This window comes from Stegastes partitus, unplaced genomic scaffold (assembly GCF_000690725.1).
Source record: "Stegastes partitus isolate 25-593 unplaced genomic scaffold, Stegastes_partitus-1.0.2 Scaffold1502, whole genome shotgun sequence".
NCBI lineage: Eukaryota > Metazoa > Chordata > Actinopteri > Pomacentridae > Stegastes > Stegastes partitus.
Genome location: NW_007579233.1, coordinates 99,738 through 112,561, shown reverse-complemented (window position 1 = coordinate 112,561; position 12,824 = coordinate 99,738). Strand labels below are relative to the sequence as shown.

The 12,824-nt window shown below is 39.8% G+C and overlaps 1 protein-coding gene across 1 annotated transcript in view; it reads left to right on the top strand.

Annotated features, from left to right (window-relative positions):
- The first annotated feature begins 1,855 nt into the window (after positions 1-1,855).
- The window catches only part of LOC103370941 (small EDRK-rich factor 2-like), a 21,532-nt gene continuing 10,563 nt past the window's right edge, over positions 1,856-12,824 (top strand). The window contains exons 1-2 of the mRNA XM_008300139.1: positions 1,856-1,860; positions 6,539-6,544. The gene's annotated coding sequence lies outside the window, so the exon portion shown is untranslated. The remainder of the gene's footprint in view (positions 1,861-6,538; positions 6,545-12,824) is intronic.

Here is a 12,824-nt window from a genome sequence, read left to right as displayed (position 1 = left end):
GCGTCTAACTTTTCCCTCTAAGAGATCATTTACATGGAAATATCCCTGAATTCACAGCACAGCATGAGACAGCTATACAGGTGTTGCTTGTTCATGTGGCTGACAGTTTGTTAAAGTGTTTGCCAGCTTTTTCCACTCCCTCAAATGACCAAAAATAAATAAATAGTGCAGAATAACAGTCAATAAAAAATAAAAGACTGAAACCGTACCTCACTTTGTAAATATGATGTCCTCATTAAGTTTGTTGATTTTCCTCAGCCTGCAGTTTAAACTCAGACATCATGGAGCATCTCATGTGTGTCCTCGTGTTGCTGTGGCCTTCATGTAGCAGAGGAGCTGCGTCTAAGATTCAGGGGTCTTTGTGTGAAGGTGTTTAGAAATGTTTCTTTTGTACAAACCTCCCAGTGCTAAACCTTCACCATGCAGTAACCTGATTCTGGTGCACGTAAACAAAAACACAGGAAGAAATGTTTCACACAATTTTCAAGGCTCTGTTTTAAACCGACTTCAGTGGCAGCCAACTAGGCCAAGACGTAACAGGTTGATCAACATTTCTCAGCAAATAGTATGTAAATGTACCGACCATAACAAGCGTGCCGGTGTGCCTCTAATGATACACCAACACACAAGGAAATATGACAAACAAGACGAGACAAGTTCAGTTTAAGTCGGGATATGTCCTTTTAGTGACACTGTTCATATATTAGCTGTATTGTAGTTTGATGGATTTTTTTTTCTTTGCTAGGCTAAATTCAAAGACAGAATTGTTTACCTGTCAGTCTTTCACTGCAAACTATGCTGTTGAATACAGTGTGGATTGTTCACACTCAGTAATGGCCATGAAACAGTAATGGGAACACTGCAGGTATTGCAGTGACACAGCTTTTCCAGGACACTGAATTAGTTATTTAAAAGTCGACTGAGACTCTTTTTCAGGGATCACAGATTGTTCAAAACAAAATCAAAAACAGAATGCATTGATGATGTTCACATAAACTCAGCGAAGAAGAAAACACTTATGCAACAAAGCATAGTGAGAACTGACAAAAGTTAGGTAGGCAGCGATATTTATTAAAAAGTTTACCCACATGTCCTTGAATCATGATTACCAGAGTGTTCATTATTACATTATGTACCATCGCTAAGTAGGTTGTTGTACAAGATAAATACCCTTGACACTTGGTGAATGTAATGAATGCAATCATCGATTTGTCTGTGTAATGGTCTCAGTTGGTCGCATAACCCTACAGTAAATGCAGCCATATTAAGTAATGCATAAATAATTCAATTAAATTAAAATAATAATTGGCAAGTTAATCACAAGAGAAGACAGAAATACCAAATCACTGAGTGAAGCTCCCAATGTGGGTCAGTTTGCTAACAACCCTTGTGGAAAAATACTTATCCTTACTCTTACTGAGGCATTCATGGTGTTAGTTTTCGTGATTTTTGACAGTCTGTCCAACTTTCCCTTGTCATCTTGTTGGTTGAGGCCCAGGAGCAACTAGATCCACTAAAACTGATAATGCACCCAGCCATAATCACAGCCCAGCAAGCATGACCAGGCTGAAAGACAGCAAATCTAAGCAACTTAAGTGTTTGCATAATTGAGAAAGCCCACAGGTGAGGGTGGTGGAGGTTGCTAAAGCAGATGAGTCCAACAAGTAAGCCTATTTAGCTAAATTGCTAAGCTACTGCCTGAATGAAAGTAAGGAACATGAGGGGGAGGGGTCACTGGACTTTAACGGTGGACAGGTGGAGCTGAATCTTCACGTCAGACGCTGAGCTTTTGAAAAACTGTCTTCAGATCACCTCCTAGTCCCCTATCATCCTTGGACTTTAATGAAAGTATTCTGTTCAGTGATACATACTACATGATAAATCCAACACTCCTTCCCCCACATGCTTTGAAGCACATGTCAGTGGGTTTCAAGTCGCTCTTCCAACAGACAAGCAGCGGGAGATTAACCTATTTCAGCCCCTCCCTCTACTTTACCTGGCTTGTCTCTCTCATCCACTCATTGTCTGTGCTTTACCATCTGCTGCTGCACGAGGAAACCGCTAATGCTCACCGACCCCCCGGGAGTGACGTTCAACACCTGAGGTCAATGAGTCCCAGGACACCTGCAACTGGCAAGAAGCACATTTGCTTCACATTGTGCTTTTGTTCAGATCAGTCACTGTTTAAAAAAAACAAAACTGCCATAATATCACCACCTTCCGGTTTATAATACAGATTAGATCAAAGTGTCACAGAGGAACATGATGGTCCATATGTGTTGATATATGGCTCCGATGTGAGGCTCCAGAGGAGAAGAAGGCAGGTAAAAAGAGTAACATGTAGGGTATACTCCTCCATAAGTTTAATCAGCAACATGATGGAATACATTTATGAGGTAAAAATCAATTAGTTTTAAAAGATGCAAAGCCATACTGAATGTAATTACAGAATCCTCCAATTTATATTCTGTATACGAGGATTAATTTTTATTCTCCAGTTCAAATCAGAATGGAGGACTGCAGTTAGTGGGTTTGACAGAGATTTGTCTTCTTTAATGTACTGACTTTACAAAAACAGTTGCAATTTTAAAACCATCATACATAGAATTTTACGACATTATATAATCTATTTAGATTTCCGTATGAAAAAGTGATCTGCTGAAAACAGGAAAACTGGAAACTTCTTTCTGCTCAGCTCAGTGTCACCAGGTCGGATCTCAAATGAGCAAATCAGCAACAATCACTGCAGTTGAACCACAGATTTTTTATTCCACACATCCTTTTTCAAACTTGTAGTCTTCAGCCACAACAGACACCGACTCAAGCAACATTACTTGAGGCACTTTATCAGACTTCACACAGCTCTGTCTGGAGACAAGGCTTTATACAACGTTTGCACGTAAGGCAGTAGTGCTCCCCAAGACCCGTAAACAGGCTTTGATGTGAAAAATCGATGGAACTCTGCTTTAAGACATCAAACATCACAAATTTTTGTGCAAACTGCACGTCGGTTGTGCAGAGTTTAATAGACTACTCTGTACATCTTCAGCTCTTTATGTCTCTTTAATTTTTATTGGTATGCAGTTACATTCAAATTTGCTCAAACTGCTGCAAAGACTAAAGAAAATACAGTGAAGGCTCATAATGTAATGAACTAATAACGTTAGAAAGCGCTGGCCCTGTCAGCCGGATGGGTGTGACTCAGTAAACCTGATCAGCTTTTCTCATTAGTGGATAATGGAGAAGGTCTCCAACTAAAGTAAATGTTCCCACCACCCACCACCATAGAAATGCACCTAAGAATAATGTTTTAATTAAAAACGCTCACCTTTTTCTATTTGCAGTGTACATTATGAAAGATGTCTTTACCTGTGTACCACTGAGGACATGTAACTGTATCCAATGATGCACACAGAAACGCAAGGACACACACATGCACTATTCATGCAGCATGCATCGCGTTCAGTCTCTGCACATTTCACTGTGAAACCCAATAAAGTTTTCACTAAGACAGTACAAATGACTCAAAGGGCTGAGGCTCAGGCGGGGTGTGTGATGTGCACGTTCATATTCTAGCACACACATACACACACACACACATACATATACACATGCACTGTTATTTCAGCTGGCAGGGATGGTGTATCTGGCAGAGTGAGAAAGAACTTCTGAATTTGGGAAAAGTATCAAGTTAGACACACTGATACCTTTTGTGTGAGACTGACACTTCGCCTCTGAACATTTATATAGTTTTACCCGTTCTTTCACAGGTAGAACGTTTAGATATTTAAATAGTAGAAATGGCTGTTTTTAGTTGTGTAAAAGTCAAGCAGGATGTGCTTTCCAGAAGAGAGACTACACTTTTCAAAGCTACACACGAGGCACTTTTTGCTCAGTTAAGAAGGAAGAGCATGTCTGTAAATGCTGGCTGTGCTCTAATCGCGATCGGCTCATGGATGTTTCACAGCAGCACGTGTGGTGTTTGTATATGAGCATGATCTCTGTAGTACAGATGATATCGTTGTGTTTTCTGATATTTAAAGAGGCAGATAAATCAGTCGTGCTGGCTTGCTTGCACGACTTCTTTTGCATATCAGTGACCTTTGATGACTTTTAGCTCGAGCTGATAAAATGCTGTCGAACCAACTAAGCCAAGCCGTGTTATCACATATGTCAAGATGCTCGACACACCCAGTTGTGCAGAGTCAACAACACTTTTCATTCAGCGTTTTGGTAAAAAAAAAGGACAAGATAGGACAGTTGCTTAAGGACACTTTGCTATATTTTAAAACAGTTCAATTTCAAGCTTACGTTACAGCTTAGTATAAGTCTTAGTTTTTTAATGCAAAATATTTCCACATAAATGTAATTAAATTTGGTAATTCATTAATTTTACCTGGAAAAAAGTCTCTGATTTTTATTGTTAAGGCCCTAAAAGTTGACTAATGCATGACAGAAATAAAAAAAAAAAGTATGGTCAACAAACTCTGATATTAAATTAGATTTATGTTTGACTGAAATGAATTTCATAACATTCAGCACTTCACTGTTTAAACTGATTTAAGAGATGGGTTTGACTGCAACTTATGCTGATCTTAATCATCCAACAAGGACACATTTGGGAAAGTCTTAGCGAGTGAAGTCTGAGTAAGAATCAGTCAGGAACCCTGACATCGTTGCATCAAGCCACACTCAAGGCTTCCGTGTTTCAAAAGTGGAGGAATTTCAAGGCTGTGTGTTACTTGCGAGGCATGTTGGCAGTAGACCGGTCCAGGACCTCTCAATCTCTCACTAAAAGCTGCAGTTGTAGTCAGGGAGTCTTTCTGTATAGCCCACAGAAAAAAACACCCACAAAAAGCAACATTTGCTGTTTTTCGTGGAACTTAATGAAACGTTATCTCTCTCTCTGTGTCAACAATCAGTCTCGTGTTTTCTTCAACTGGTGTTCAAGGACAAAGACTACAGTCAGTGCAAAGGAGTCTCAATACATTTGAAGCTTCAAGGGCAACCTGGGTCAAACTGAAAACCTCCTAAAGTCCCGTGTAAGATAAGATTTAATCAAAACAGTCATACCTGATGATTGCACGGGCTGTAAAGTTCAGTGGCTTAGCTCAAACTAACTACCTCCTTCCTCCAAAAAACTTTAGAATAATAGAAAAACATCTGGACCTGGTAATAGTCTACTGTAACCACAGGCTTATTCAGCAAAGGCTGTGGATTATATTCACATCTGAGAGTTGCACATTTATTTTCACTGTCTTCAAAGTGAAGGTGGGCGCAAACTTTCCCACAATCAGACTTGGGAATCTGCTTTTCATTCCCTCAGAATGTCTGTAAGTCTGTGTCTGTGTATGTGTGTTCTTCTGTGTCTACGCCATCGCACAGATACATGTATACACTCGTTGCTAAGCAGACCCAGGTGTTTTGGTGTTTTACTGAGAACACAGGACCTTTACAGCCATCTCTTTTACAGTGACTGTACAGGTGTGACTGATCATTCCACACATTAAAAGAGACAGCAGTCAAACAAGTGCTTCTTTCTGTTGCCTTTACTTTGGGAAACAGCCTCATGAGATGATTCTTCTCTGTTGTTAGCATGTGGCCAGGATACCATTTTAACAGATACTATATCTAGAACATAATATGTATATCTGTTCTATGATGTTTTTTCAATCTCCTGTTCCCTGTTTTCAGAGTTCGCAAACACTTTCAGTTCCAACCGCATTGCGCTTACAGCAAAAATCTCAGCAGTGGTGGGACGATTAACGTCTGTGTTTTTACAGCTTAATTGGCATAATTGGACAATTTCTGATTAAAATATCAGTCTGGTCTGGCAAAAGCAATTCACAGCCACCACGCAGACAAGACAACAATGAATGGTGCCTGCCTCTGGAACAGGATTGGGTAATTTGGAGCAGAAGCCGATCTCCCATAACCACAGGGACACAGTAACAGAGTGATCCAATAAAAGTCAGACACCAGACTACTGGAGCATTTACTAGTATATCAAGGGACCAGGACTGGGCCATGTCTCTGAAACCATGTTTTGAGCTTCACAGTCTGATGAATTTAATACCTCTAAAATCAGGGGGCGGCAGCAACTTTCAAAATGCATCTGTTTTATCTTTTGGGATTTTATTGTCTAAAATGATTACTACACTGGCTCAATCCGGAATCAGACGGAATCTAATAAGATATTACTTGGTATTATAGTGGCAGCAGTAGTATCTGATAAAACATGCTGACAATGTGAACACGAAGAAATGAAGCCAAAACTGCAGTTCCTTGAATGACCACTGGAGGCTCCAAAAGCAAGTCAATCCCCGTCGACTCCCATGTTAAAATCTCCAAATTTCCAGCAGAAATAAACATATTTACAGCCGGGTACAAAGGTCTCTATAGCTAATTTCCTTTCTATTGACAACAGCACAAGGGCTGAATTTTTACCTCAAAGCTTAGAGCTTCAGTTATACCTAATTAAAGACGTGGCTGCTTTGAGTGATGGGTGCCGTCGCAAGGCAGTTCATGGTCCAGAGAGGTTTGCATGGCCCACCTTCACTCCACATATGCTACACTTCTTTGCTGATATTTTGATTAATTTGGAGTAAGGTGGAGCCAAGCATTACCAAGATGGAATCCTGTGGATGGCATCACGAAGGGTCCGTCTATCTTTATATACTGTCAATGCTCTTTCATGTGATGTCATTTTGTTAGCAAGTCAGCATTTTCTGATTCCTCGACACAAGTTATATCATGGATGATGGGAACGTTTACAGTTTTGCAATAGTTTGGTCAGAATCTAAAGAGCAAGTTTAAAATTTGATCAGATTTTGCTGAACTTAGAGGATAACTAAAGGAAATACAGTTCATCCCTATATATAAATGAATGTCTGGAGCAGTTTATATACAAAGTCGTTCAATAGCTGGATTAAAACCTCAACTATCATCCTGATGGTGGTGCTCAAGGAAAAGTATGGTGATTGCTACAGTCATTAGATTTCATCCTCTGGGTACCATGAATGTCTCAGGAAATTTTCATTCCAATGTTTTTTTTTTAAATAGTTGTAAAGATATATTTGTCTGTATACAAGCTGAAGATGACTGACAGTCATAGGTGCTACACATGCAAAGTAAGAGGGCTGCAAGAACTTTGGATGAACTGGAATTTGATGGCTTTACAATAGGAATGCAAACCAGCACAGCGTTTGTACAATTTGTAATTTTCTCTTTGTCTTCATCAATACAGAAATGTCTGTATATACACTCAATAATTAGAACACCACTTGGCCAGCAGCTTATATTTCAACACCCATGACTCTATAACAAGTCTGTCAACACATAAAACATCTGAGCAAAGCTTTCTAACACATTTCTCAAGTTTTAGGGAAAAAAAACAACAACAACTGAGCAGTGTGTTCTCTTTTGGTGTGTGTGTGTAGCCACCACATGATGCCACTGCCTTTGAAGCTTGATTAAAGTCATCGCCTTGTCAAGAGCTGCATTATGCACTACAGCCAGGTAATGACACTTGAAAGTCAAAGGACTAGAGACATAAAAACGAGTTGCACAGTGTCTTATCTCAGAGATTAATACTTCTCATTTTGCTCCTTGTTGTTGTTCAGCTGGATGATTGGAGCTGCCTCATCCTGAGCTTTATTATGGGTGGGGAGGGGGAGGTGAGGGGGTACAGTCATTCAGCAAGCTATAGTTTCCCTGGGAGCTCTTAAGGGTCTCGATGACTCACTCGGGCCACAGACGTCATCTTATTCAGGGTACTGACACAGCTGCATGACACGACTGAAACGGAGCAAGAGAGAGAGGAAGATGGATTTAATGTGGAAAAAGAAGAGCAGGACAAAGGGAAAAATGGGGGCTAAAAGAAAAATATATGGCCTCATATAATGCAAATATGTCTGTTAGGCTGTGACTTATATACAATGTATGAAACACTTGTATGCATGTGAGTGCGAATGAGTCAGTATGCTACCGAGCTGAGTGGACGTCATGTAGCACGACTTCATTATGACTGACAGCTAAATGGTTTGGTGGATTTCCGAGCCTGGATGGAGCGCACATTATCCTGGCCGGGGAACACCTTTTAATCCACTGTCAGTTCAAGACGAGCAGAAGCAGTTAAGCTCAGCTCATTTTGCACTTGAGTTAGTCTTTCATATTGACATTGGGTCCATTTTAAGAGCTGACATGAATGCAAACGTCTCGATACGCTAGTGTAGTATTTGTTAACCTTGCCACAACAGCTTTGTGATGATAACTTGATATAATGTTCACAGCAACAGACTAATATACATATCGGTAATAAAGTTGTGAAAATGTATCCAGAGACTGAAAACACAGGTGTTCTCTTTTGCAAGTGGCTGGAAGTGCATTCATGTGCTGTAATGTGTAAACTGGATATCATTGACTAAATTAAAGCATCTACAATCAGTATTTTTTAAATTAATAATCACTCAGATATCTACGTATGATGTAAAAGGGATCACTCATGGTGACAAATGATCACCCGACATTGTAGTTCTACTCAGAGCCAAACTACAGAGTTGGGGGTTGTTTTTGTTTCCCTCATGTCGGCATCGTCTTTGTTGTTTTAGGTGAAAAAGCTGTAAATTTCATTGTACGTTACTTGCACAGCACCAAATTGAAGACAGAAATAGTTAACAACTGACTTGTGAACATTGTGCAGAATTTAGCAGCTAAGAATAGCCAGATGTTGTTTTCATGAGTTGGTGGAGACCAAAAAAGAGATAAAACAGTGTGAATATTGGAGTTTTAATCTTAACTTAATCATGTTTAAATCAACTTAAAGGTGGAAATGTGCTCCCAGTTTGAAGACTGAAAGTTGAAGATATTGTAGACAATTTTCGTTTTTCTTCAAAGCTCATTTCGTTTATCATGTTGTCTTGGATTTGCAGAATTGAAATGATTGCTGTTTAAAAATGAAGTAACACATTAATGAACTCCAACACGGCACAGACTGTGTTAAGTATCCGTCATTATCCACATTACACAGGCTTTTATAGCTGAGGAGCCCTGGGAGCTGCAGCAGGACTATAGGAGAACACTGCATCTAAATTTCACCCTTCATAATATTTGTCTCCACATGGCCTCTCTGGGAAAAGGCACTGTGGATATTTGTTACACCTCACACCAACAATAATGTGCTTTACCATACAGAGCCAGTCTTCTGTACCCACTCCTCTCAGCTCTGGTCCCTGGAGCCCCGTCTCAAGATGGGCAAGGGGTTCCCATGTGTCCTGCCACTCAGCTAATTGGGGCCTAGTAAAGGTAAGTTGCTATGGAAGAGGCTCCCACATCTGGGATGCTACTTTTAGTGTCCCTCTTTCGGGAACACTGCTACTGTACTGAACCTTTATATTTATATATTGTGCACAGAGGAGCAGCAAAAAATTTCTATTAACTGATTCCATTAGAAGGATTTCTTTTACATTTATCGCTTTTTCTTCATACAACCAGAGAAAGAAAAAGAAAGACTTCAGTCATTTGTCCAAACAAATTTGTGATGATTTTGCATATCTCAAGAGCAGTCTGACAACATTTTTATTTAAAAACTGAATTGTCTTTGGTATCAGAATGAACTTATTGTTGCATCTATTTTAACAAACTCACATTCTCATCTTCTTTGCGAAGTGACTGACCAGGTGTGCAGCAGTGACAAAATAAGTAGGTTTGAACTTCACCAGCTCTCTTTGTTCCTTTGTTACTGCCTTTGGCAGGTTTTATATTTATTGAGGAGTGAAACACAAATGCACAACAAATTTGCATAACATTTGCTAATTGACACTGAACATGAAGTACAGCTGAGGTTGATAAGAAAGTAATGATAGTCATTTGTTACATAATCCCTCCATTTTTGCAGAGTCAAAAGTAATTGAATAATTAACTGAAGATCAGTTTCATGGCCAGGTTTGGCCTATTTTCTCTTTTTCTTTTCTTTTTCTTTTTTTTTAAAGTTATTTTTTGGCCCTTATTAGATCGGACAGTCAAAAGAGAGACAGGAAAATGGGGGAGAAGAGGTTGCAGCAAACGGCCATGAGCAGGATTCAAACCCATGACTGCTGCATCAGAGACTATAGCCCTTGTACATGTGTCGCCAGATCAACCAGGTGAGCTAAAGCGGCGACCCTTCTCTTTTTCTTTTGATGACAAATTAGGAGGTAAAAGATTGGGAGCTGATAGTAGTATCTTTGTCAAAGTCTACAATCAGGAGACGCCTTCATCAGTGTAAATACAGAGAGTTTACATCAAGACGCAAAGTGCTGGCAACACGGAATAACAGAAAGGCCAGATAAGACCTTACTGGAAAACTTGTAAAACTAACTTAAGTAATCTGTGAAGATTCTCAGTCATCCAGGTCATGGTTATTCTTGTAGATTAATCGTAGCAACTGGAGCTCAAGCAAGTCCAGTTGCTAAGATTAATCTATGAGAATAACTTAACTAACTAATAAACTTGTTCCATAATGAAGGGAAGCGTATGGAGAATGGGAGGAAACGCTCAGGATCCAAAGCAGACCACATCATCAGCCCAGCGTGATGGAAACAGTTTTATGGCATGAACATGTATGGATACTGGTGTTTATCACGGATGTGACTACTGTTAGAAGAAGGATGAACTCTGACGTTTACAGAGCCTCATCAAAGGCGGTCTTACAATAATAAGATACTCAGCTTATTGACAATGCTGAGCATGTTATTATAAGATGCATAGCATATTGACAATGTGGTCATTGAAATCCATAAATCAACACTATAGATTCATTTGTGGTCTTTTTTCATTAAGTCAAATGCTTTGATGTGGTTCAGAGTCAAAATGCAAAGCAGCAACGTTAGCTGATATAGTGCACGCATTCATGATTAGATTCAGTCAAGTGCAAGTGCATCATTCTTTATTTACATGAATAATGACCCAAAACTTAACACACAAGTAAACCAATAGCTTCTTAATGCAAAGAAATGAAATGTTCTTAGCTCAGTCGGTCACCTGATCTCGACCCAGCTGAGCTGCTGTTCACTTACCGAAGACAAAACTGAAGTGAGAAAGACCAGAAACGAGCAGCAAACTGAAGACAGCTGCAGGAAAGACCTGGCAAACATCTAAAGGGAGGAAACTCAACATTTGGTGATGTCCATGGGATCCAGACTGTCACTGACTGCAAAGACTTTGTATCCAAGTATTAGAAAAATCCCAATATTCATTACTATGTCAGTTTGTCCAATTAATTTTGGGGGAAAAGGCCTCAATGGCTAGTGCAATAATTTTGTTAAACCATTTTATTCAAGTTGAGAATCTACATTCCAACCACATCTTAATTGTTTCATGTCAGATTCACTGTAGTGGGCAAAATTACTGAGATTGTGTAACTGTCTCAATACTTATGGACCTGACTGTCCACCTGACTGAGTTACATGATGGATGATGATCCCTCTAGTGCATCCAGACATATTAGATTGATAGCAGCAAACTGTGAAAGCTTCCTGTGACAAGCTTGACAACGCAGGCTGTTATGTACGACTCATGCGGACACAGCTAAATGGCGCTGGACATTACATGTGATTCATTTGTTCCGGCTTCTTCATCGTAACAGTGTGTCCCATCCTCCCCACTCAGTATGTGTTGTACAGTATGTACACACCACCATGAAAATTTAATGTGAGAAACGCACAGATGAGTTCAGTGGAGTCGGTAACGTCTCGTGCATGCTGAGTGTTTTCAGTGAGTCTGCCCTGCATGCTACAGAGATGGAATAACTCTCTGTACTTTACATGCAGAGTGGGGAGCCGTCAGTCAGCTCGTCTGTCTCTGGAACCAACCAGGATGAGTCAGTCAGGAGACAGTGGTGAGCTCATCTACAGCAGGATGATGACGAGACAGACAGACGAAGGCAGATCTTAAGCAAGAAATGTAAGCAAACATGTTGTTGAAAAATGGAGGGTCCATGTTTTGACAGTTAAGAATGAATGTGTGTGTGTGTGTGTGTGTGTGTGTGTCTGCGTGCATTCAGCTGTGTTTACAATTATCTTTTTCCAAACTCAATTTGATTTTGGGCCAGCTTACCTTGTCAGAAGCACTTGCTATGATCCACCACACCATTCGCTGTCATGTAGTCATCCCCGTATTCTGGACGTCATGCATTAGCTGAAAAATGGCGGTTACCTTGGCAACCACTGCTAAACACATCATCTGGACAATGTCAGATTTTCATTTCATTATCATAATAAGACCAGCCTTGATGTTAACCCATTTCCCTCAGCATATTGACAATGTGGCCATTGAAAAGCCATAAATCAACCTTATGGATTCATTTGTGGTCTTCTTTTCTTTTCAGTGAAATGCTTTAATGTGGAGTCAAAAGGCAAAGTAGTAACGTCGCATTCACGGTTGATTTAGAGCACACTTTCTTTTTTTATGCTGTTAAAATCAGGTTACAAACACAAGATGAAAACAGCAGAAGACAGAGTGTACATCTGATGTAAATTTAGAAGAATACAGCCATCATGTTCTCCTTGGATGACTGTTATCGTTCTGTGCCAAGTGAAAGAACATTAAATTAAGCAGTATCAGAGAACAGGTTGTAACATTCTCCTCTCCACAATGAGTAAAATCTCAAACTTGTATAATGGAAACAATTGTGAGCAGATGAAATTGAATTAGCTTTGTTCTGATAATCTCACAACGTTCACTTGGTGTGTGTTTTTAGACGGTACTGATTCACAAAGTAGAGTGAAACAGCAAAGTCTCTGCTCACAGTGACGACTAAAAATCAGGATCTTGTTTCAAAATGTTGA